General features: G+C 37.4%; 1 protein-coding gene and 1 pseudogene across 3 annotated transcripts in view; one reads left to right on the top strand and one right to left on the bottom strand.

Annotated features, from left to right (window-relative positions):
• Positions 1-14,950, bottom strand: part of LOC308509859 (small ribosomal subunit protein eS1-like) — a 33,387-nt pseudogene extending 18,437 nt beyond the window's left edge. The window contains exons 1-2 of the transcript in view: positions 14,224-14,950; positions 13,755-13,776 (exon numbers count right to left, since the gene is read on the bottom strand). The product of the transcript in view is annotated as a small ribosomal subunit protein eS1-like (transcript). The remainder of the gene's footprint in view (positions 1-13,754; positions 13,777-14,223) is intronic.
• Positions 1-23,927, top strand: part of LPIN2 (lipin 2) — a 78,716-nt gene that overhangs the window by 18,905 nt on the left and 35,884 nt on the right. The window lies entirely within an intron of this gene.

Here is a 23,927-nt window from a genome sequence, read left to right as displayed (position 1 = left end):
AGAAACTTTATGCTTTTTCAAGATTGTTTTGGCTACTCTCAATTCCATATCAATATGAAAATTGGCTTTCTGTTTCTGCAAAAGAAAAAAGTGTTGGGATTTTCACAGGGATTGCGTTGAATCTGTAGATTGTTTTGGTTGTATTGACATCTTAACAATGTTAAGTCTTTGTTTCTATAAATACAAGAAATTTTGTATTTACTTAGGTCATTTTCAGTTTTTCCCAGCAATGTTCTGTAATTTAAAATATGCAGGTTTTCACCTCTTTGGTTAAATTTATTCCTAGATATTTTATTCTTTCAAATTTATTGTATTTGAGACTGTAAAAATATCTAGCACATTAAATCTGAGTTCCAACTTAAGTGATACGCCCTAGAAGGTACTATGGAAGAAGGTACTATGGAAGGTACTAAGGTTTGAAACTACGTAGATTAACATTTGGACCTGGCTTTGACACTTTAAAAAATTAGCTGATAACCTTGGATGTATCACATAAATCTATGAGCCTCTATTTCTTCATCTGTAAAATACAGGGATAAAGCAAATCCGTCTTTCACAGAAGTTGTGTAAATCAGAGATAATATATACAAAGGACTAGCTCTAGATTGTGACTCAGAGTTAAATACTAGATAACTAATACTAAGCTGCCAGTATTGTTTTCTTGTATAGCTTCAATATAAATACTGGTTTACCATGCAATTTCTCATGAACATTTAGCTTAAATTACCTTTGTTTGCTTCTTTTCATATCTAGTTTTGTAATTAAAATACATATTATAAACTTGAGTGTAAAATTAATTTTTTGTAAAAGCTGATGATTTTTACACAAACTAAACATCCTTTCCTCAGAGAGCCTTATAAAGTATGTTGACTCTGGAAGAAAAATAAATTGTATTAATAATAAAATGTCACACTCATTCTGTATTTCATTAGTGCTGTGTCCTTGGATGAGGGGAATCTTTCTTTTAATGTTGCTGCTTTCATATGCTTTTTTGCTTTCTTGGATCCTGTATTGTGTCCTGAGATTGCAAGGTTAAATTTCAGACATTACCAACATTTAACCTCTAGTAGCAAAGCTGATTTACTGCTTTACCCTCAATGAAGAATGTGGCTATTCCTGCCATCTTGGAATTGCATTCATCTGTATGTGTGTAATATAACTATTGTCATGTATAAATGGGTAATGATGCTACTATTTTTCGCTTTTCCTTTTATGTTGTAGGGAACTTTAGATGGAAGTAGGCAGACTAACTTTTGAAAGACAGTAATCTAAGAATTCTGATTATTTTTGTTTTAATTTAAATTTTACCAGTTAAAATCTGGTCACAGACATAGATGTAGCATTAAAATTTTCTAAATATTGAAAAAGTAAACTTTTTAATTTATTCTCATAGCAACATATTTTGGCTATTTTGCTGTTCATTTCCTGAAGAACGCAAATGAACCTGCATAGAAGAGTATGAAATGCTTCATATCCTGATGCGGATGCAGTCAGGTTGAGAGACAGGTTTGAAAAAACAGTTGGGAGACCAAGCTGACCACAGAAACATTGCAGAGTTGCCAGGTTCCACTGATCCATTTAAGATCAATAATTTATTCTCTCACCCATCTGTCCTGTCTGGATGACTCTTAGCAGCGCTCACGATAATTCTATATTAAAATGATAATCCCACCTGCTTGAGTGGTATTTTCTTTAAGCCTACTAATATGATAGCGAATTGTAGATCAAACAACAGTGTGGTAAAAGCAAAGGCTCTGGAGTCAGACAGACCTTGGTTTATATCCTGGCTTTTCCGTGTAGCAGCTGTAGACATGAGCATGTTCTGTTGATTGTTATGTATATGGGATGTCAGTTGTTTATGTCCTTTGTATGCTTTGAGAGCCTAGTGTATTTATTTTTTGTGTGAATTTTATATATGATTGAATTTTTACATTCTCCCCAACAAACTCTATATTCCAAGAGATTATTACTGAATTCCTGGTTTCTAAGTACTTAATAAAAAATTGTGTTCACGGTTCTTTCACATAGATGGAGAGGGTGGGAAGGAGAGTATCAGCTAATTACCAATATTTTTAAAATACAAAATTGTAAGTAATTGTTTGAAAGAGGTAAAGTCACAGCAACAAAATAACTAAAACAGCAATCAGCAGTTTTTCAAGTGGTCCAGAAAATATTTAGTTAGAATGTTACGCAGAACCAGCTGTAGAAGGGGGAAATTCCTCTTAAGAGTCAAGGAATGTGAGATATATGAATGACTCAATCTCTGCGTGATGCTGATCACATAATTGTGGTAATTTTCACTTAAGTGAAATTTTTTTAAGATTGTGTTGATAATGTCATGAACTCTTGCTCACTTCATTTATTTGTTGTAGTTTTCTTTGGCTATTTTAAGCCATCTCACTTCTGACCTGGAGTGAAGAAAACTAACACTACGTTTCCTGAAGTACCTTCACTTGGCCTCTTTCAGTGTTGTGATACACTGGTGCGCTCCTTAGTTGTGAGTTTATAGCAAAAAATATGTTTCCAAAAGATTAAAGTACCACACTTTAAAAAGTATTTACTAATTTCAAGTTTGATAATAATATGACTTGCATTTGAACAGGATTTCTTGGGTGTGAACAAAATGTGCTGACAAAGCCCTAGTGTATAAATTGCTTATGTACTTAGGGTGTCACCCCTGAGTGTCAATGTGGGGACAGAGCCATTGCAAACTGCTATTCAGAGGGTGAAATGAGAGAAGAAAAAGGGAAACATTTAAACATTGTTATTAAAAGGATATGGACATACACATACACCCTGTGAGGGGGTTCTGAGCAGAGCAGAGGGTTTCTCACTTGTTTTGGCTTTACCGTGTTTTCCCAAGAATAAGACCTAACTGGACAATCAGCTCTAACGCGTCTTTTGGAGCAAAAATTAATATAAGACCCGGTCTTATGTTACTGTAAGACCGGGCCGGTCTTATGTTACTATAAGACCGGGTATAATATAATAAATATAATTAATATAATATAATATAATATAACACCAGGTCTTAACTAGTTTTTGCTCCAAAAGATGCATTAGAGCTGATTGTCCTGCTAGGTCGTATTTTCGGGGAAATATGGTATTTTATTGGAAGTGTTGTCTAGAATTTGTGACAAGTCAAGCCATGACTCTTCTGATCCTTGATTGGGCTGTTTAGCTCTATTCTCTTAATGATCAGACAGAAAGACTTGATTGTTACAGCCACACAGCTCTCAGTATTCTCTCTCTGGTCTCAAAATATTGGGTGAATGTTTGACCTAAAACATTAGTGTCAGAAGCGTTAGACCTCAGAGATTATGTCTTCCTAAACTTCTTAAACTGGGATATGTACACTAAGGATATTCTAGGCCATACAGTAAATGTTGTACATTAACCCTTAAACTTTGACTAGTCACTTTTTTAATATTAAGAAATACTTATATTAAGTATCAGCAGGATACAAAATGTGTTGAACTTTAAAGTTAAAATATAAGTCTTCAAGATTATCATTGGAAGAGTCATTTTAAACAGGGCCTTCTGACCCCAGGAGACCCTTGTTTTCCTCCTCTGTGCCTTAGAAAGACCTGTTTGCATCTGATTCATTCATTCACAGCTCAAACAAAATAGTCACTAGCTATTCTTTTTATAGTTTTTGGGATTGTGTGAGGATATAATGAAACACTGGAACTTGAATAAACTAGCCATTATCCAGTAAGCAGTTAAACTACAAATGTTTGAGAAACCTGAGTGATATCAAGTGGAATATTCTCTTGGTTTTGAAGAAAGCATATCAGTCACTTTTAGATTGTTTCCATAGGTAGACAGTGAACTTGAAGTAGTTCCACGTATGGGAAGAAAAACTTTATATGCATTAGTGTAGATAATAAGAGGTCCATTTGGCTCAAGGAACTCGGTTTCAGGTGGGCTTTGATCCTTTTGTGTGTGGATCTGTCATGGATGAGTGGCCTCGAAAATGCAGAAAGGCACTTGAGTTAATTCCTTCACTATAGAGTAATTATGGTGGAGATTATTAATTCTTTGTAACTAAGGCTTTAAAAAATATTTTCATCATGATTTTTTTTACAAGTCAAAATGTTTTAGTTTTCTCATCTCTTCGTTGGTAATTCAGTAGAAATAGGTTACTATTGCACAGCATGACCACTGGGGAGAGTAGCTTATTTTCATGTTTTGTGTTAAAATCAGAATATAATTTGTGACATAAAGGTATTTCAACTAAGCCTAACTTCAAATAAAATTTTAGGTGAAGAACTTTTGAATAAATCGTTGTATCTTAAGTGTTTTATGCCAATTTTCATATACTTACAGGATTAGTAGTAGAATGAAACAAAAAAGGTATATACTATTTTATTAGCATTATTATCAGCTATGGAGTCTGAATAAAATTCTGACTCTCCTGCTAGCATTTTAGCTTTGTTTCCCTAAGCTAGACTTTTTTGGGGAAAGTCTAGCTTAAGTCTTGGAAAAAAGGCATCCAGCTTCTACCCACCTTGTGTTTTTTTTAAGATGATGGAGTTGCTATGCCAAAGAAAAAAGTGGTTTCTCTTGCTAGTTAACCATTTATTCTTAGCTTAGCCTATAGAGAAAAAGGTTGGCAGTACAGTAGCATTTTTCTTTGAAAATCATATGGATGGTTAAGAATTGTTGACTTGATTTTAACTCTTCCTGGCCAAGTCTGAAAAGCCACCACTGAAGGGGCTGGGCTGGAAGCAGAATTTGGGTGCTAGCCTGGGGTCGGCGGGTCCACAGGAGGAAGCTGGCGGTGTGTGCCTCTTGGCTAAGTAGGTGTGTGGAAGATGAGCTCATCCTCTGTTTGGTCCATGCTCCCTTACCGTCAGGACATTCTGTGAGTCATCGATCAGAACAGTGAAACAATACCAATGCTAACAGGAAACTGGAGTGGCTGGCCTGGGCCCTGCTGTTGTGTAAGAGGCATTTGAGGCAAAGGTTGCCGGAACAGAGATTCATACCCACCCACCAATCTCTGACCTCCTGGATCTCGCCTCTCTTGTTAGGTCTTTTGTCCTTGCCTGTCAATCTTCATCCCCTTTCCCCCTAGCACTTTCCCTTGTGGTCTCAACCTGGCATCATGAAAAAAAGCATTGAACCAGAAATCTGGTGTCAACTAAGTGGATGACCTGGGGCTAATTGCCTGATCTCTTTCTGGGCCTCAGTTTCCTCACATTTAAAATGGATGAGGTTTTTTTCTCCATTTTTCTCCTTTCCTGTATCTTCATCTCTCCATCTACCCCCTAGGGTACGTACAGTATTCCCCTTCTCCTGTCATCCCACCTGCATATTTTCTCATCTCTTCCAAGTTTTATTTCCTCGCTTTTCCTTCCCTCTCTCCCTTCCTCATCTTCTTACTTAGTTTTTCCTTAATTTTCTTTCTTGTTCTCTCTTACTTGCTTCCTCTTCTCCCTCGCTTCTCATTTCCCCTTCCATTTTTCCCTACTGGCAGCATGCCGGTATCAGTTGTTTCCTTATTTGATGCCAGTGATCTGGAACTGCAGTAGGACATGGAGGAAGAGGTTTAGGTTTTTATACATTTAGACCCCCCAAAATCACTTCTTTTGAAAAGAGGAATTTGTGTACATGATGTATATTGAATTAGATTACAAGTCCTGTGGGCACTTCATGTACTGCAGGCTCACATTAATGCCTGGTAAGCAGGGCAGCAAGCAGTGGAACACTGACTGCAAGATACATTTTCCTGTTTCAGATTGTGGTGAAATTTGTTTTTAACTCTGCCATTTAACATTTTTATTATGTATGTCTTGGTGGCATATTGCTGCAGTAAACATTATCCAACCCCCATTTATTTGGTCAAACATTTGGAAATTTAGTATTTAAAATGTTTAGAGGTAGGAAAAAAGGTTTAATAATGTGAATATCATTAAATATATAATAGTATTGTTGATGAATTAACTAAATACTTTTATGGAATGATGAAAAATCCTGTTGTCTTTAGTTCTTCATTAGTAGAACTTTGGGTGAATGTTCTGTTTTATCCCTCTTGCTCTCAAGATTGTCTCAGGGCACTAAAGTAGGGATGTACAATGGAAATGTAATGGGAGCCACATACATAATTTAAAATTTTCTAGTACTATTAAAAAGTAAAAAGAAAAATGCAGGTAACATTAATTTTAAGAAAATATCTTATTTAACACGGTATGTCCAATATATTGTCATTTCAACATGTAACCTATATAGTATATAAAAAATTAGAAAAAAATTATGAGACTTTTCACATTCTGTTTTCATTTTAAGTGTGTACTTTATACTTGCAGCACATCTCAATTGGTACTAGCCAAATCGCAAATATAGTCACATGTGCCTAATGGCTATTTGTAACGAACAGTACAGCCCTAAATACTGATGAATAACATAGTATATTTTAATTTAAGAATTAATTATTTTATCCATGTTTTAACTAAAACGCATGTTAACTAAAACACATGTGTTAAGTGTGTTTTAGGTTTTTTAAACAATTCACTTGAAGTTACTGTATGTCGACTTGCTGAGAACTGGAAAGGAAACACCAATGTGGGGACGGAGTTCGGAGGGCAAGTTTCCAGGCTCTTGGCCTTGCATAGGAAGGTGCTGGCTCAGTAGTGAATGACCATCGACTGTGATTGGTTGGCCGTCAGCTGTAACCGGTTAGCCAGTTGGCTACTGATGTAACTGCTGGGACTGCATTGATTGGTTGGTTGGTTGGCAGGCAGAGAAAGGTGAATGGCGGTCGGTGGATCATGTGGCTCCTACTGTGTGTGTCTCGCCCGCCCACCAGTGAGAATAGAGTGGTATGACTTCCCTACCTATGGCTCTGTGGGTGTTCCTTTTTGGCCTCACCATATCCTGCGCTCTTATGTGGGGAGCAGGACTAGAGATCCTGCATGACACCCTGCATGACAACCAAGAATGTTTGAATTTTACAATGTTGCATTGTCATACTATTGAAGTTAAATAAATTGTTCATTATTGTATTTCTATGACATTACTAATATAATAACGTTAATATTATGTTGACATATATTAACAAATTATTATTACTACTATTTGTTCATTATTTACAATGCTGAGCAGGCTGTCTCCCAGAATTGTGAAAATATATTAGGTCATGCCAATATGACAAAGTAAAAAAATTTTGGTAATTCAGTTCTTATGAAGCATATATAACCTGGCTGTCTTTGGGAAGCTCATTGATGCTTAAAATATATGCAAACTATTTTCCATTACATGACTAGTTTATATAAGATTATTTCTTCACATGTATAGTTGTTTTTATTTCTAAAAATGAGGATGTGATTGCTTTAGAAAATTATTAACTCAATCCCTGTCCTGTGTTATGGAAGCTGCAGTGACCGTCATGTGATTGGGCAGGACTTGGTACCTATCAGTGTAAACACATGGCACAGCCTGCCCCATACCCCTGCTTATCTCCTTCAGAGAGGAGTTGAGGCGTTTTGAGCAAATCTTATTGGTAAAGTTGTGTGTGTATTGCTGCTTTTTTTTTTTTTTTTTAAGAACCATTTCCTTTCCGTTTTAACCATATTACTGTCTGCAGTTTGTCAGCAGAGCAGCTTTCCTTTTTGATAATTTAGAAGTGTACCTTCATCTTTGAAAAAAGACATGCTTGATCAGGTAGTTCAATTTTAAGATGTTTTACTTAGAAGATGATAGTGAAGATGAGGAGGAGGTTCCTGAAGGCTCATTAAGTAAAACTGAAGATATTTACCATGGAAAGGCCCCTGCTGGTATCCTGGTGAGTTACATCCACCAATGTCCTGTTGGCTTGCTTGCTTGCTCAGTCTGGATAGTACTGAGAGAAGGGGGCAGGGGTGGAGGGACACCCACCAAAAGAAAATGACTAATGCCTTTTCTTTGGAAAATGTAGCATCGTAAGGGATTTTGTTAACTTCTAAATGTTAAGTTCAACAGAAATCTTTGGCTACCTGCTCTTCCTCATTCATGCTGCACCATCTTTCTACCTTGTTTCTGTTTATTAGTTAACAAATAATAACTCTGCCTAGAAAAACATATGAAGTTGATGCTTTAAATTGAGGATTTTTTTAAAAACTGGATTTCAAACTAAATATATCTGGTTCTACAATTCTCTTTGCATCTAAGTGCAGTAGTTAAGGAATAAAAATATTTAAAAGCTTTATGGTTTTTATTGTTCTGCAGTCTTTTTTCACATATAATTGCAAACAAAAAAATTTTGTAAGCTTGAAATACATGGAGGAAATGCACATTATCTGAGTTTTTTTTAATTGAGGGTTTTTTTCTCTTAAAAGATACAAAACAAGTCACATAAACTTAGTGTAAGTTCTAGTTGTATTAAGGAAACAAAATCAGGTGAATTAAGGAAAATATAATTTAACTCCATTTATGGAGCCTTTTTCTTTTTAAAAAAATAATGACCTGAAGTAAATACAGCGAAGTAAAGGTATTTTTTAGAAAATTCAGTGTGTATGTTTTATGAAAACAAGTGTAAAATAAGACAAAAATTTGACAATTTGTAAAATCTTTGGCACATAATCAGGTTGATTTTAGTTTTAAAGTTATACAAATTTTTGTCACCTTTAAAAAATATCACATTCATATGCTTTTTGCTTTGGGGTCTGTTGGTAAAAGTGTCCTTTTTCAGGGTTCTCAGGAACTGATGGAACTGGACGTTGTTTGAAGTTGACATTGAATCTGAATGCAAGTCGGGTGCTGCTAGGAGGCAATTTACTTTTGAAATTTCAGTTTTAATAGTATATAGTGGATGTATGTGTGGATTCATGCACTTTTGTTGTAAAGGTCAGAAGGGAGAATAGTGAACATAGCTGACTCTTTATGACTATTTAAAAAATTCATTTAGTGAGTAGCACTAACACAAACCACCCATCACAGGAAGAAGTTCTTATGCTTCCTGGTGCTGGTGTTTCCTAGTGGGGGGACAATGAGTGTTTGATTAGGCTGCATTTTATTATCAGTTCCCTTTTATGGTAAAGAGAAACTTGGATTTTCTGAATGGCTAGTGTTTAGGACATTGGATTTGATATCTGCTTAATAAGCTGTACTGATGATATAGGAGTTATTAGACTTTATAACCTAGGTGTGTGCGTGGCGAGGGGGAGGGGACTGATCATCAGGGTTCAGGCCCTCAGTGATCCGGGCGCTCCTTACTAATCATACGCTGTCTGGGCACACCTCTTGTTGGAAGGTGAAAGTCTCTAAAAGAAGATGATTTTATGTGTTTGGAATGTAAATGTATATCTCTCATAATTGAAAAAAACAAAAGACGTCTGTGCTTTGTTAGAAATTGGGAATATTTTTTTAAAGTCATGTTGTCATATTTCTAAACAAGTGAAGATAATTCCTTTATTTAGTAAGGAAAAAGCCAAATTATTTCATACTCACATACCCTGAAGTTCCAAAATCAGTTGGCGTTATTTACCCCCACTTATTTTAAATTACCTTGATTCAGTTTTTAAATTAAGGCAGAATGTACCATATGAGTACTTCACCAAACTTGTAATCCTAAGAAATTCTTCTAGAATGGAGTCTTTCTGTGATTTAGAGCTGGAAGGAACTCTAGGGGGCATCTCACCATTCTTATTAACAGTGAGAACCCCGTGCACAGTTGTGAGACCTGTTCGTGAGACAGAAGTAAAACTTGACCTTGGTTGGGTCTTCATATCCTCACCAGCTGTAAGGGGACTCTATGAAGCCTTGTAGGCAGAGCGTCTCCATCCTTGTCCACCTCTGCTCTCTATCAAAGGACGGGGAACCTATGTGGTTGAGTCCTAAAACCCACTTTTTTTCAGAGAGAATTCTGTATATTTATATTATTTACAGCAAACTTTAGTAACATAAACAGTGGTAGAAGATACCAAGTCACTCTGTAAGGTGGTGTGTGGCTTGGCGCAGTGTGCTTAATACTGAGGAAACCCTCAGTAAACCCTTAGTGGGAGGGTAGAAAAGTTGCCCCTCCCACCTGAGCATATTTGTCATTACTCCCTGCTGCCCCAAATCCTAAAACAGCACTGGGTTGAACTGATCCAAAACCAAACACTTTTCCTCCAATCCAGTGTGTACAGTGTTTACAAAACTGATTACTGTGTTTCCCTGAAAATAAGACCCAGCCGCACCATCAGCTCTAATGCGTCTTTTGGAGCAAAAATTAATATAAGACCCGGTCTTATTTTGCTATAAGACCGGGTATAATATATAATATAATATAATATAATATAATATAATATAATATAATATAATATAAATAATACTGGGTCTTATATTAATTTTTGCTCCAAAAGATGCATTAGCGCTGATGGTCCGGCTAGGTCTTATTTTCAGGGAAATACGGTATCTGAAAGGATCTGAATAAAAATCTTAACTCCTTTGGAAAAATACTTACCTTTTAATATAATTTGTGTTTTACATTTATATCTTAGGTATTAAGTATTCAAAATTAACCAGTTTCTACTGAAGAAAAAACTATAGACATCAATCCTAGAATAAATCATTTTTGCATGTGTTGTATATTCTTATTTAATTGAAAGTAGAGAAAATAATTTTTTTTACTGTTTTGCTGCTTATTCTAGAAAAATATCTTTTTTGTCTTTTCTATGAAGTCTATTGCATAACCTAGAACCATTGTCTAAGTTCTCTTTCTTAAGGCATTTGAACAAGATATTTTTAAAGGGTAGAAATAACAATATGTTGATCTTATGTTATTAGAGTATTGTTTTAACTCTGTGATGAAATCATGTTTAGAACTTTTTGTGCCCATGGTGTACCATGTTACCCGTAGCCCACATCTGTGTAGAAAAGGCCTTCATCAGAAATTTGCCTAAATCCCAGGAAAACATAAAGGGATTGCTGTCTAATCTCTAGAATGTTATTGCATTTTCTGAGACTTATCTGAACACTTGAATGCAACTAGAGAGGCTATCTTTAGTTAGGTCAAGGGGCAATAGCTGAGATTATAAAAGTCATTTGTCATCTTTTATATTCTAATAAAGCATGAAGTCATAACTATTATAGACTGATATGCAGTCATAAGATTGAAATTATATTGGAAAAGTAATTCCTTCAGGGGAAATGAAGCAGGATAGGAGCACGAAGTACACCCTCCAATTCTCTTCACTCCCTGTGCACTGAAGTTTTTAAGAGGGGACTGGGAATTGATCCACTTCTTGTGGTTATTAGACATGGCTGGATAAGCTGCCATTTTGGGGCAAAATGGGTTTTTTGTTTTTTGTTTTTTTTTGGGGGGGGGTGTTAAAAGTACTTGTAATCTGGGGCATTGGGATTCCTCAGAGTTCCTCAGTGATCCTGGTGGCAGCCAAGGATGGTGATTCCCAAGGACGTTGATTCCCAACTCTATGATCACTGGAACCCCCGCTGAGCTTTAAATGTAGTTGCAGATTTCCCAGACAGATTGAATACGAACTGAGGGGTATCGTGGAGTCCAGGAATTGTTTTGTTTTTATAACTAAACTACAGACTTTATTTACATATTTTCCGCTGAAGTCCTTTTCTGTTTCAGGATCCATTGCAGAATTCCACCTCACATTTAGTTGTCATGGCAGTGTAGTCTTCCAATCAGTGACATTTCCTCAGTCTTTCCTTGTCTTTCATGACCTTAATAACACTTTTGATGCATACTTGTCATTTATTTTGTTGCATTTCCCCCAATTTGAGTTTGTCTAATGTTGTCTCCTAGTTAGATGGAGGTCATGTGATGTGCTCTTTTCAGTGAATCATATCGGGGTCCCTGATGTTGATGGATCGTATTACTGGTGAGGTTTCCCTAAATCACTTGATGCAGGTGGTGTCTGTGGATTTCTCTAAAGTTATTTTTACTTTTGTAATAAATATATATCTTGGGAAAGATACTTTTAGAATATGCAGACTTCCTATTTCTCCTCAAACTTTCATCTATTTTTTAACATTTTTAACATAACTGCCTGCCACAGTTATTACTGTGGTGTTCTAACAGTGGTTTTCTATTTCCCTTATTCTTTACTTATTAATTGGCATTCATCTTATAAAAGAAAGCTGTCCTTTCTCCCTACTTATTTATTAATTTATACCAGTGTGGACTCGTGAATATTTTAGTCTGTATGGTTATCCTTATTTTGTTGCTCACATTGTTCTAGCATTAGCCATTGGGAGCTCTGTCATGTTCCCTTAACATGCTCCTATTCTTTTGATTTTGAACGCTTACCTACTTTATGGCACTATTAGATGCTCCAGCATCATGTATTTTCCTGCCCCCAGCCCTGGGATCAACCACTTCTCCAAGGAGCCCTGGGTCTTTTCGTTGGAGAGTGGTATTTAGAAACCAACATCTGGCTTCTTAGGTGTGCTTGTTGTTTCTAGAGTATCCTTGATTCTAGATCTTCTTAGCAAAGACAGCCCAGATATTAAATACATGTTCTAGCCCAGGCATAAGCACATCTGTATTTGTGCATATGTCCAATTCCGGTTCAATACCACAGGGTTCATTTAAGCCTTACCTATAGGAAATTGCATTTTGGGGTGCTTCCCAGGTTCTTATGCTTACTCGGACTTGGGGAACTATGGCTTTTGGATATATATGTTAGGTACACTGTGGACCCAAAGGCAAAGGCTCTTGTGTCTTTGTTAAGTACTCATCGATGAACTGTTTCTTTCTTAGTGAATTATCATCATTTTCCATACTTGAGTTAATCATCATTTCTTTATCTTACACTGGAAAGAATTTTTATATCACTCTTAGCCTTTGTAACTGTGAGGGAGTGCACCCTCCTAGGAGAAAAATGCCTGTATTTCTTGCAGTGAAGTGGAAACTGGTCCAGTTTCATTGCCAGCGTTCTTACAAAACTTTGTGAAGAGAAATTGAGCACACGTTAGGGAATGTTCAGTGGTTTGAATGCACAGGGAGGCCATGTATATATACACAAAACCCATTCAAACAAGTGACAGAAGTCACAGAATTTCACTAAATCCAAATTTATTCTAATATTTGAATAATCTTCTTTTTGATAAGGTCATCTGCATTCTTTTCCTAAGGGTAGCTTTCTTTCTAAAGCAGGTACTTTGTGTATCACACCTCTTGATAATAAATCCTTCAGTCTTGGGTTGTTGAGGGTGCTTGGTTTGTGAACGTTGGGCCTGCATGTGCTTGTTGAGTTAGCAGCATCTAAATTAAAGTGCAGTGATCTTCAAATCCCCGCGGGGTAATTCATTTGGTTTGTTCCCACCTGAACTTAACCAGGTAATGTGCAGGTTGAAGGACTTTTCAACTGGGAATTAACACAATTGGTACAAATTTAAAATTTCAACCTAATTTATCTGTGATATTAACTAACAGAATGAGAGGAAGATGAGTGAAGTTTTAACATATCTTTCCCTAGACCTCCAAACTACAGGAATATGTTCATTTTTTTCTAGTTTCATGGCTATAATTTCGACTGTGGAAGAAGCATAATGTCAGTTCCTGACTTCTAGGTCAGTGAGTCAATAGAACTTCAGATAAAGTCAGAATGTTTCAAAGGAAATTATAGACTACCAATGTGTGGACTAATGTGATAGTCATCACTGAAAATACTACAGATGGTTTCCATAGAAACCTGCTACGATTGTGTGCCTTTTATATGTGAAAGTGAGCCAGTTGGTCAGATTTCCTGTTTTATCTTAAGTTGCTTATGGTTACCAATGATCACCACCAATATAGGTTAGCCACCTAATTCTCTTACCTGGAAAGCTTAGGATGAGAACCTGTTCGGTAAAACATAATTATGATCATCAGTAATCACATCTTTAAGGCTTCTCATAATAAAGACCCTAACATTTTTCATGTATGATTGCATGTGGAAGAATCATCATGGCCTTCTAAATGTACTTATGAAATTTCTACATATACATAGCCCTGAAAACGACACAAATTTACAATTCCTGTTTAGGGGAGCTTGTGGTCCCAAGATACAGTAAAAAGAGACTGAACATAGGAGACATACCTGAGCTTTTGTCTACACCTGTCACTATGTAATAGTTTCACTTCAGGTACGTTGCTTATCTTCTTTAGCCTCATAGTTTTCTTGCTAGTACAATGCATATAACTTTTATAAAAAAATTGCTAACAGGTTTTGTTATGATGAAAAGTCCGAATTTTAAACAAATTCTTGGACGGGGGCTCATATCCATCAACTCAGTCAACTTTAGCACCTGTCTCATCTCCAGTAGCTTTTCTAGAACTGCTACCTTCACCATGAAGCTCCATGAGTTTTGCCAATTCAAACTTGGACTTCTTCAGCACTTTGACTTTTCTAACAAAAGCATCATAGAGTGGACAAATAGATTGGTAAGCCTTTTGTATGTCTTTTCCATTGCTATCTGGAATCAACTTATTGGCTACTTCTTTCAAGTCATTTGTCTGCATCTCTCAAGTCATGATTTCCACCATCATCGTCTGGATTTGGCAGACCTGTTGATGCTGAGCACAAGAGATCTCCTTAATCTGATAATTGCATTTTTTAGTAAAAACAACAGAATAAATGAAGCAAAGAAGCACCGATAGTCTTGACATCAACATGGGCTGCCATTTTTGACCATGGAGCACATTTTGTCACGGGTAAGATCCATGCCCGTAAAATTAGGAAATTAGTCAGGCAGTTTTTGCCCTGAACATCCTCAGTAATTAGCTTAAATTTTCTAAATGCAGATTCATCATTCTGCAAATCAGCTAGGCTTACTTCAAAAACACGACCCTAGAGACCATCAGATGTGATTTTGTTTCCTTGAATTCTTGTGATTAGTATTTTCGCAGTATTTCTTATGTTGAACATAGTTAGTGCATTCACATCACACCAGTCTTAGAAAAAGACTCAACCACTTTCTTCTTGGCTCCCTTTTTACCACCTTTAATAAGGTGCTTGTTCTTTCCAACTGCCATGGTGCTGCTCCAAGAGCCAAAAGGAATGCATATAACATTTATCTCAGCTGATTGTGGGGTTAAAGGAGATGCGGTGTGTAAAATGGCATTTGGAAGGAATAAGTGTTAGTGCCTTCTCCTCTTTTTCTCTCCGTCACTTCCCCATGGCTAACACCAAGAGGAATACTGAGTAAAACATCTGAATTGTAGCTTAGATTATATGTGTTTTGTCAACGATATACATAGTTTAAAATGTTAAAGATGTAATTGAAGAGTGAATTTTCACCAGTGTAAGTGAATGCAACTCCCACATATGAAAATCCAAATTTGTGAAACAGTTAAATTATCACCACTTTGTAAAATAATTTAAGGAGGGATTTATTTTAATAGCAAACTCCTCTGAGTGTACCGAAGATATTTCAAAAACAATAGCTGCAAGGTCAACCTTGCAAAAATACATCTAAGCAATCCCACTCCTAAGTATTTATCCAAACGAAATGAAATTTTATTCACACAAAAGCCTGTACACAGATGTTTTTAGTAGTTTTAACATTTGTGATTGCCCCATTTATAATCTGGAAACAAAGTAGGTGTTTTTCAAGTGGCAGATGGATAAACAGACTTTGGTACATCCATACTATGGGATACTACTTAACAAGCAAGGAACAAACAAACTACTGATACCTGCAACAATATGGATTAATCTCAAATACATTATTCTAAGTGAAAGTAGCCATATTTAGAAAGTTAGAAACTGTATGGCTCTATTTATATGACATTCTGGAAAAGGCAAGATTAAGGGACAGAAAACAGATCAGTAGTTGGCCAGGGATGGGGGAAAATTTGGATTGACCACAAAAGGTCATAGGGGTGTTTTGGGGGGTATCTTGATTATGATGAATGTACATGATTGTATGGTTAAAACTGTATACTACTAAAGGATTAGTTTTATTGTGTGTAAAGTATGCCTTCATTTTTTTTTTTTACAAAAACAGTGTTTTGAATAGTTCAAGGTGTAGTTTGAAATCTTACTTTATTTCATAGCTGAGTTGGTGTGAATTTTTAGCTAGAAGTTTTATATGATGATAGATGTAACCATTACATAAAGGTTGACTAGGTAATTGCTTAGTATCTTTCATGATTAATTATAAACAGAATCTTAAACTCATTACATTTTTTAATGATTTTACTTTTGTGTTTATTTCCAGTCTCTAGTCAGGTTAAATATTCCCTGTAACATTTATGGTGTGTCACTTCAAGTACATTAGAACTGGGCATATTATAGCTGTGACAGGAAAAGGTATCAGAAAGCTCTGTTAAAAGGTGTTATTCTGAAATTTGGGAAATGAAGGGAAAAACAGTGAAGAGAAATGCAGTGATGAGAACCATTAAACTCTATAGACTCTGATAGTTTGACATAAGTTTGGTTATGGGACTAATGTGGGGGTTGAGAAGTAGTTCGGGCCCACTTTTCGTAGCGTGCTGCTTGCCACTTCAGGATTTACTCAAGGAACACATTATGTGCAGTGAAATCTAAAGATATGTGTCAAATTGAACATTTTAGTGTTCCTTGTTCTGCACCAGTTCTACTGCTGAAAAAAGTGAATGTTCCAATACATTTGCTGAGCATTAGGAAATTGAAACTATTGCTGCCTGCCATTTATCCTGAAGGCTGTGTCCTGTAGAATTATAACATTGGGCATTTTCATGTAAGTAGACTGACTAGTAGGAAATGATAACATAAATTTGTTCTCTTGCACTCTCTGTTTTCTGTAATTCTCTTTGGTTATGGTGTGATCATTATCTAGCCGACTTCCTCGCACTGACTTCCCCTGACGGACCAGCAGTCTCTCTTCTGCCACAAGTCGCAGTGGGCTGCTCAGTGTTCTTCTGAGCAATCTGCACAGATGTCACTTGTTCTCACAGGGATATTTTTAGATTTACCCATCTGAGGTGGATGTCATTTTAATTGTCACTCACACAGACTAGATTTATGCAAGTTTTTTGTATGAGGTCTTCACCAGCATCCGGAGAAAAGCATTGGTTTCTGAATATCTATCTGAGCATTGCTTTTGGAACACTGGGTTGGTCTCCACTGTTGTTGGCATTTTTTTAAATGTGTGGTGCTGTGTGTGTGTGTGTGTCTGTGTACATAAATATATCTTCATTTACCTCTTGAATGTCTCTCTTATTCAGGTTGCAATACAAAACATTGTATATATTCCTCCTTTTTGCTGATTCTGTTCACCAGATCTTACATTCATCCATTTGTTAATTCATACATTCATTTATCCAAAAATACTCATTAAGAACCTCCTATTGCAGAGCACTGTGCCAGGCAGGCTATGGGGAAACAGTGAAGCATACAACACTTCTCCTTTCTTTGTCAGAACTCAGAGTTTGGAGGTGGGATAAACAAATTATTGCAGTGTGGTGAGTGCTTACGTTCTGTGGTAGGGAAGGGGCAGGGTCGTAGGTGCAGACAGCCACAAACCCCTTTTTACCACCTCTGCTTTCTTTTCACCATTGAGCCCACGCTTCCTCACCCCATCTCTTTCTGATCTTCTTTTCCATTGTGCTGTCTTGTGTTCACAATCTGTTTTGGACATACTTTATTCCCATCTCCTCCTCATCTAGGAAGCCTAAAACAGCCTTGTTCTTCTTATAAAATATTAGATTAACAGTCAATAATAGTTGATGGATTGAAAAGAAAGCTAGTGTTGGATTTTGAAGAATTGTCCTGAAAATTATTGGGCCGGTGACTGGGGTGAAGGATGGGGAATTGGTAGTGTTTGAAGATAAAATAGGTGACACTTACAGTCTTTCTTTAGTTATACCTGCTGAAAAACTGAAGCAAATAGTTGAGTAAAACTTGGGGCCGACACCTGGAAAAGAACGTATGTTGCTGTAGTAAATGTATTATTTTGCTGTAGCAAAATGTATTATTTGAACCTTATTTAGCCCAAGATAATTAATTGTTCAACTATTTTGTAGATAGTGAGTGTGGTAAAATCATAGAGAAGTGAAAGCCCAGTGAGCAGAAATCTGTGCTTCCAAACTTCCTGAAAGAAAATATGTTGTGACAGATTTGAAATCTGAATTTACCAATTTACCAGCCTTGACAGATAAGCTTAAACAAGGCCAACCTCATATCCTCTCATTAAAAAAAATCAAAAACAAATAAACAAAAAGGTGAGTTCAGTAGAAGAAGGCTTTCACTGGGTTACATTTGGGGTATTTTCTTGCTGATTTTCCCAGGGTGTTTCTTAGGGCAGTAGGAGGTCATAGAGGGCTCTCAAGTCAGAATCAGTATCAGTGTGTCCTTATTTAAATATTCTTTGTTGGCAGACATCTGAAATGGACTCTGAACATGCCGAGCAATCGAAGAAACTTACAGCCGTTCATCATTCAGAGAGATGATGAGAGGCATGGGCTGGGACTGCTTAGCATCTGGGTGCCTTGAACTAGTGGGTCTTCTGGGTCACCACTCAGGTGGCTCAGCCCTGCTGGTTTCTGGTTACTTTTACATACTTCAAGAATCTCTATTTGGACTAGGATGGATCAGATATCTCCCCGCCTCAGTAGCCAGCTGATGCCACGGCCTGTGTCCCATATTACTGACGCGGCTACTGGGGTTTATTTACCCCTGTGTTTGGGGGTCTCAGAGAGGAAATCACTGTGGTCCAGGGAGCCCTATTAATAATAGCCTCTGAGCTAGCCATTGCAGCATGTATCTATTCAAATTCCAAAGCAGGAATATTGGGTCAGAAAATTTTAGTTAAGTATCCCATAGGTCGATGTTGAATAGGTTGTAATTAGGGAAGAGACCCCTAGCCCTAGGAAAGCTATCTTTCCAAACCAGAATTTTTATGAACGAGTTTTTGACAGACACACTGCCAACCCTAGAATTTGTCTTATAAAATAATCAGGTCTGCTCTTTGTTCATTAACATGTATAAAATTCAAGGTCTGTTGAGTTTGGGTTAAATGTGGAGATAATAGATATGCCGTAGAGGCTGGGATACATACTTCAGCCCGTAACAACTTGGTTTTCTCAAGCTTCATCAGGATTAGGAGGATAAAGTGTGGCATTAGAGACTGGGGATAGTACTCAGACCTAAATGTCCTTCAGAATCATGGATAACAGATCATTAAGACTCCACTTCTAGTTTTTTATGTCTGGATTGAGGCTCTACATTCTTAACCACCAAAACTTGATGGTCCAAGGACTACTCTGAGAAATACTGTCCTACAGTGTGGTCCTTGCCAGTTTTCTTCACTTAACACGGAAAAAGAGAGGTTGGTTAGACATAGAGCAGTCCCTGACTGTGCCTTCAAACAGTAGAGGTGATGGAGTGGCTCTTCTTTAAAAAGATAGCTCATAATCTACAGGGAATCAACCAGAACCCCAAAGCCTCCAAAGAGTACCTCATCCTGGCTAAGTCTCAGTCTCAGGAAGGACTCTTCTGAGGCCAGATACCAGCTCAGAAGGATTTCCAGAATTCTTGTATATCTTCTATGAAGAAAGGTATAGGAGAGCACCCAAAGCTTTATACTTCCTTGTAGTCCGTTTTAGGACAGACTGATTTTGGAAGTAGCAAGAATAGGCATGGAATTTTATTAGAGTCTCTCACTTTTACATGGAGCTATGCTTCCCAAACTTGGCTCATCTCCATAATCAGTTATTAAACTTTTAAAAAGATCCAAGGAAATTTGCATTTTAAAAACTGTCCAGGATGATTTTCATGTATACACAATTTTGAACTAATGGAATAATTAATATTCTTGAAATTCAACCTTGACAGGAAGTTCCCCACCACATCTGCCCTTTTAATTTCCATATCTAAGTTGCTTTGTTCATTCATTCAGCAATATTTACTGAATTTCAACTACCGTGTTTCTCCGAAAAATAAGAACCAGAAAATAAGCCCTAGCATGATTTTTCAGGATGACATCCCCTGATCGTAAGCCCTAATGCGTCTTGTGGAGCCAAACTTAATGTAAGACCCGGTCTTATTTTCGGGGAAACACGGTATGTGCCAGATGTATTTCTAGCTCTGTCTAGAAATTGTGGCATGAATCCAACCAACTGCTTCCTTTCCATCAGCGTCCGCCTTGGTCAGACGGGTTGGCCATCAGGTCTTACTGATTCTCAGTCCCATCTGTACCTCTTCTGCCTTTACAGCTGTGTCATCTCTTGCTTGAAATTGTTATAGTAGCTTCTGAAGTGGTCTCTGCTTTCAGCCTCCTCTTCTCCAGCTCGTCCTCCCTACTTCCAAGTCATGTCACTTTCCTGACCAAAACCAATTGCTGGCCCGTTGCGCATGGGATACACTTGAGACATGGCTCCAAGGCCCTGCATCATAACGCAGCTTTGCCCCAAACTCAGCGTGCTTTTTCCATGTGCTCCTCTCTCTGCCTGTGACGGCCCACTGGAACCTCCTTTTCTTGGCCTAATAGATCCCTCACATACATTTATGTCGCTAGAACAAGTATTTTCTGTTCCAGTAGCCTTCCTTGACTCTCATGCAGCCTTTTTTCTTCCTTTCTCTCTGGTCTTCCTAAAAGTCACCAAAATAATACTACCACAGGTGTTATGTAAGTTAAGACAGTATTTGTGTCTCTTTCTTGTTATATCCAAGGACCTCTGAGAGAAGGAAGCAGGATTTTATTTATTTATAAGTACTTACTTTATAAGTTTTATAATATGTTTATAAGTACTTTATACGTTTTATAAGATATTTATATTATAAATACTTTATATTATAAGTTTTATAATATATTTATTTATATTATAAGTACTTACTTACTGTGGTACCTGGCATGAGGCAGGTTCTTAGTTTTGTTTGATTATATGAAAATGAATCCTGTCAGACACAGGCCAGTATAATAGACATTTTGATAGGTGGGTTACAAATTCTCTGTTGTGTGCCTTGAAGGAATTACACAGTCTAATGTGATTGTTTCTAAATTAAATCTGCAGAGGTATTACACTGAAGGGCCTTTCCTGGATAAGGCTTTTACAGATTTCCTTCTCCACGGTGACAAAAAGGCTGTCTGGAGAACTTCATGTATTCAGGAAGTTTGCCCAAAGACACTGCGTTTTGGGTTACACATTCTGCAGATGAGGACTAAATGGTCCTAGAAATGAAGGAGAGCCCTGTTCTATACTGTGTGGCAAAAAGAGACGTGCCATGTTCTTGAGCAGACGTTTGGGGCAGTACATTTTAGGTGTGCAGCTGTCAGCATTTCCTCAAGGACGTAAGAGTCAAGGCGATCAGATGGGACTTGATGAGCCATCTACTTTGTGGAGCTCCTGGGGTTGGGGCCCAGCTCCCTCATTGAGGACAAGGGCTGTTACTTGTGCTGCTGTTTCCTGTTTCTTATTTTATAAAGCAAATATTAAACGCAGCTAAAATAAAATAAGAAAAGTTAAACAAGTTAGCATTCTGCTGTGATGTGGAAAAAGAAGAAACTGAGAAGTACAAAGTAAGGCATTTAACTTAACTTAAGTGGCCAAGAGCTCTTCTCCAGAAAGGCTGGGTTCTTTGTCAGGCTTACTTAGCATCAGCCATCCGCAGCGCTGCTTGCTGCTCCTTCAAAGACCGCACCTGTTCTGTATCATCCTCCATTCCATGTGTCTCGCTAAGCTGTAACCTCCTTTAGGTCACTGTGATCCCCACAGTGTCTGCTGGGCACACAGTGAGTGCTTTAGGAAATGTGGGATACTTTCAGCCCCTACCTTCCCTGACCAGGGAGAAGCTCGCAGCAGGTGCTCCTGTGTGTGTGTGTGTGTGTGTGTGTGTGTGCGCGCGTGCGTGCGCGCGTGCTGCCCTTTATCACCCACTTTCAAGGCAGCAAAGTTCTCAGCCAGGCTGAGTGGTACCCTCCTCTAGCAGACTCAGGGATCCTTGGAGAACTATAGGGACTTAAGTACAACTTGAGTTCAGCCCTCAAGATCTCGTCCTCAGGGACACCAGCTGACCTTGAGAGTCTGCTGATTGAAGCCATGGTGGGAAGTAGGAGGGGCGTTGGGACCCTGAAGCACAATGGAGCTGGGTTCTAGTGAATAGTGGTGGAAAGTAAACACCTCTTGTCTCAGTCTAAAAGAGATGAATAATGTCTGCCTTGCGTAACCGAAATTCTCCTTTAGAAGATCAAATGAGGTATATTTGAGAAAGTTCTTGAAAAATATTAAATGCTACTCAAAAGCATAAGGTAAGCTTTGCCGGCTGGAGGAGTTTGCTCCAGGAGCATAGGTATAAGCTGGAATGTGTATGAGGTAACAGTGTTCTGGTGTTTGTTTCCTGAAGTATCTAGAAGTTTCTCTTCCCTCATAGCACATTCCTCGTGTCTGTGAGCAGAAGGTTAGATGGAATGTTGAGGGCAAGTTCTTGGATAAAAGCTGTTCATCTCTGTCCATAAGCCCTAATCATTTGTGATCTCCCAGGAAGTCTACTTCCTAACATTGAACCTTGGGTCTAGCGGATACTAGTCAACGCTAACTCTCATAGCAGTGTGTGGAGACTTGCAGGGTGGGTACCACTATTTTGGACTCTCTCAAATCATAATATTAATGTGGCCAGGTAGCATTAAGTGAAAATAATATTCCAGTTGCTGAAAGCAGCACATTTTCAGCAAGAAATACGGAGGCTTTGTCAATACTTTTATCGTTATTGCTTAGAGTATTTTTGTCACTTAGAGATGCAGGTAAGCACATAGGCTCTAGAATCAGACTTGAGTTTGAATTTTTGTTTTACCACTTAGTGTGGACACCTTGGACACTTCTGAATCTCCTTTTCCTCATATATTAACAAATGGGAATACTGATACCAAACTCATGGGTAGTTAGGAAGATTACGTGAGACAATGTTCAGGTTGACTTAGCACTTTACACATGATGGACGACTAACAATTGTGTTTGTCAATAGTCATACTGCTAGCTAGTAATACTGATACAGAATAGATATATGAAGGTAAACTTAAAACTTAGGAAGTAGATTTTGATGATATGTATAAAAAAGCAGTTTAAAATGTATCCATTTTGTATCGATAACAATTTAGAAACTATTTTGTATTGACAACAATTTAGAAACCGTAATATTTTAATAGCTACCTATATCTTTATAGTTACTCTTTTCCTCAATGAAAGTTACTTTTGATTGAACATATCACCTTTAATTTGGGGCAGTTTTTGTAGGAGGGAGATCTGAACCTATGTACTGATACATTCCATTTATAAATCTCTACCACATCATGATGATTGACTTTTTGTTTCTCTGGTGCTCAGGAAAGGTTGCTAAGCAAATCTTTAAACTTTTGGTAAATAACTGAATCTTGAAAGCTATCACTAGTTTATGTTTAAAGTATTTGGTAAGAAAAATCTAAAATCCGATAGTGTGCACCATTGAATTCTATACATGAAAGACTATTTGGTCTTTTGAATTTTATGCATGAAAAGGCCATTTGGCCTCTAATAAGTATTTCAGTTGATTACTATCTACTGATTCTTTCCATTTTTAGTTTATTGATCAGTACGTGCCTCCTTTCCTTGGGGGCTCCCAACATTTAACCCAGCCCACCGGGCCTGTATCTGGAGCTAAACACAGAATGTACATTGTGTACACCGTGTATCAGTCAGGCCTATCTGTGCTGTTGCGTCTAATTTTGGATCTCCCGTTTAAAGAAAGACATAGACAGTTCCCTAGTTTTCATGAAAGTGACAATAAACAGGCATTTCAGATATTTTAAAGAATAAGAATGCTTAGCCCAGAATAGATGAGACCTAGTTGTGGTTGTAGAGTAAACTCTGGTGTGTAGTAGTGTCATTTAGAACAGAGCGGTTCACATTCAGTGTGATTCCTAGTGGACATGATAACTAGGGCTGTCTGATACTGGTGTGAACTTCCTGGTGAAAGGAGTGTCTTTCTGTCAACTGGAAGTATTCCAAAACTGAAAAGCAGTATAGCATATGATGTTTAAAATACTTGTCTTAGTCA

The sequence above is a fragment of the Rhinolophus hipposideros genome (genome assembly GCF_964194185.1).
Source record: "Rhinolophus hipposideros genome assembly, chromosome: 17".
Classification (NCBI taxonomy): domain Eukaryota; kingdom Metazoa; phylum Chordata; class Mammalia; order Chiroptera; family Rhinolophidae; genus Rhinolophus; species Rhinolophus hipposideros.
Note: the sequence above shows the minus strand (reverse complement) of the source record. Positions and strands in the feature narration are given on the sequence as shown.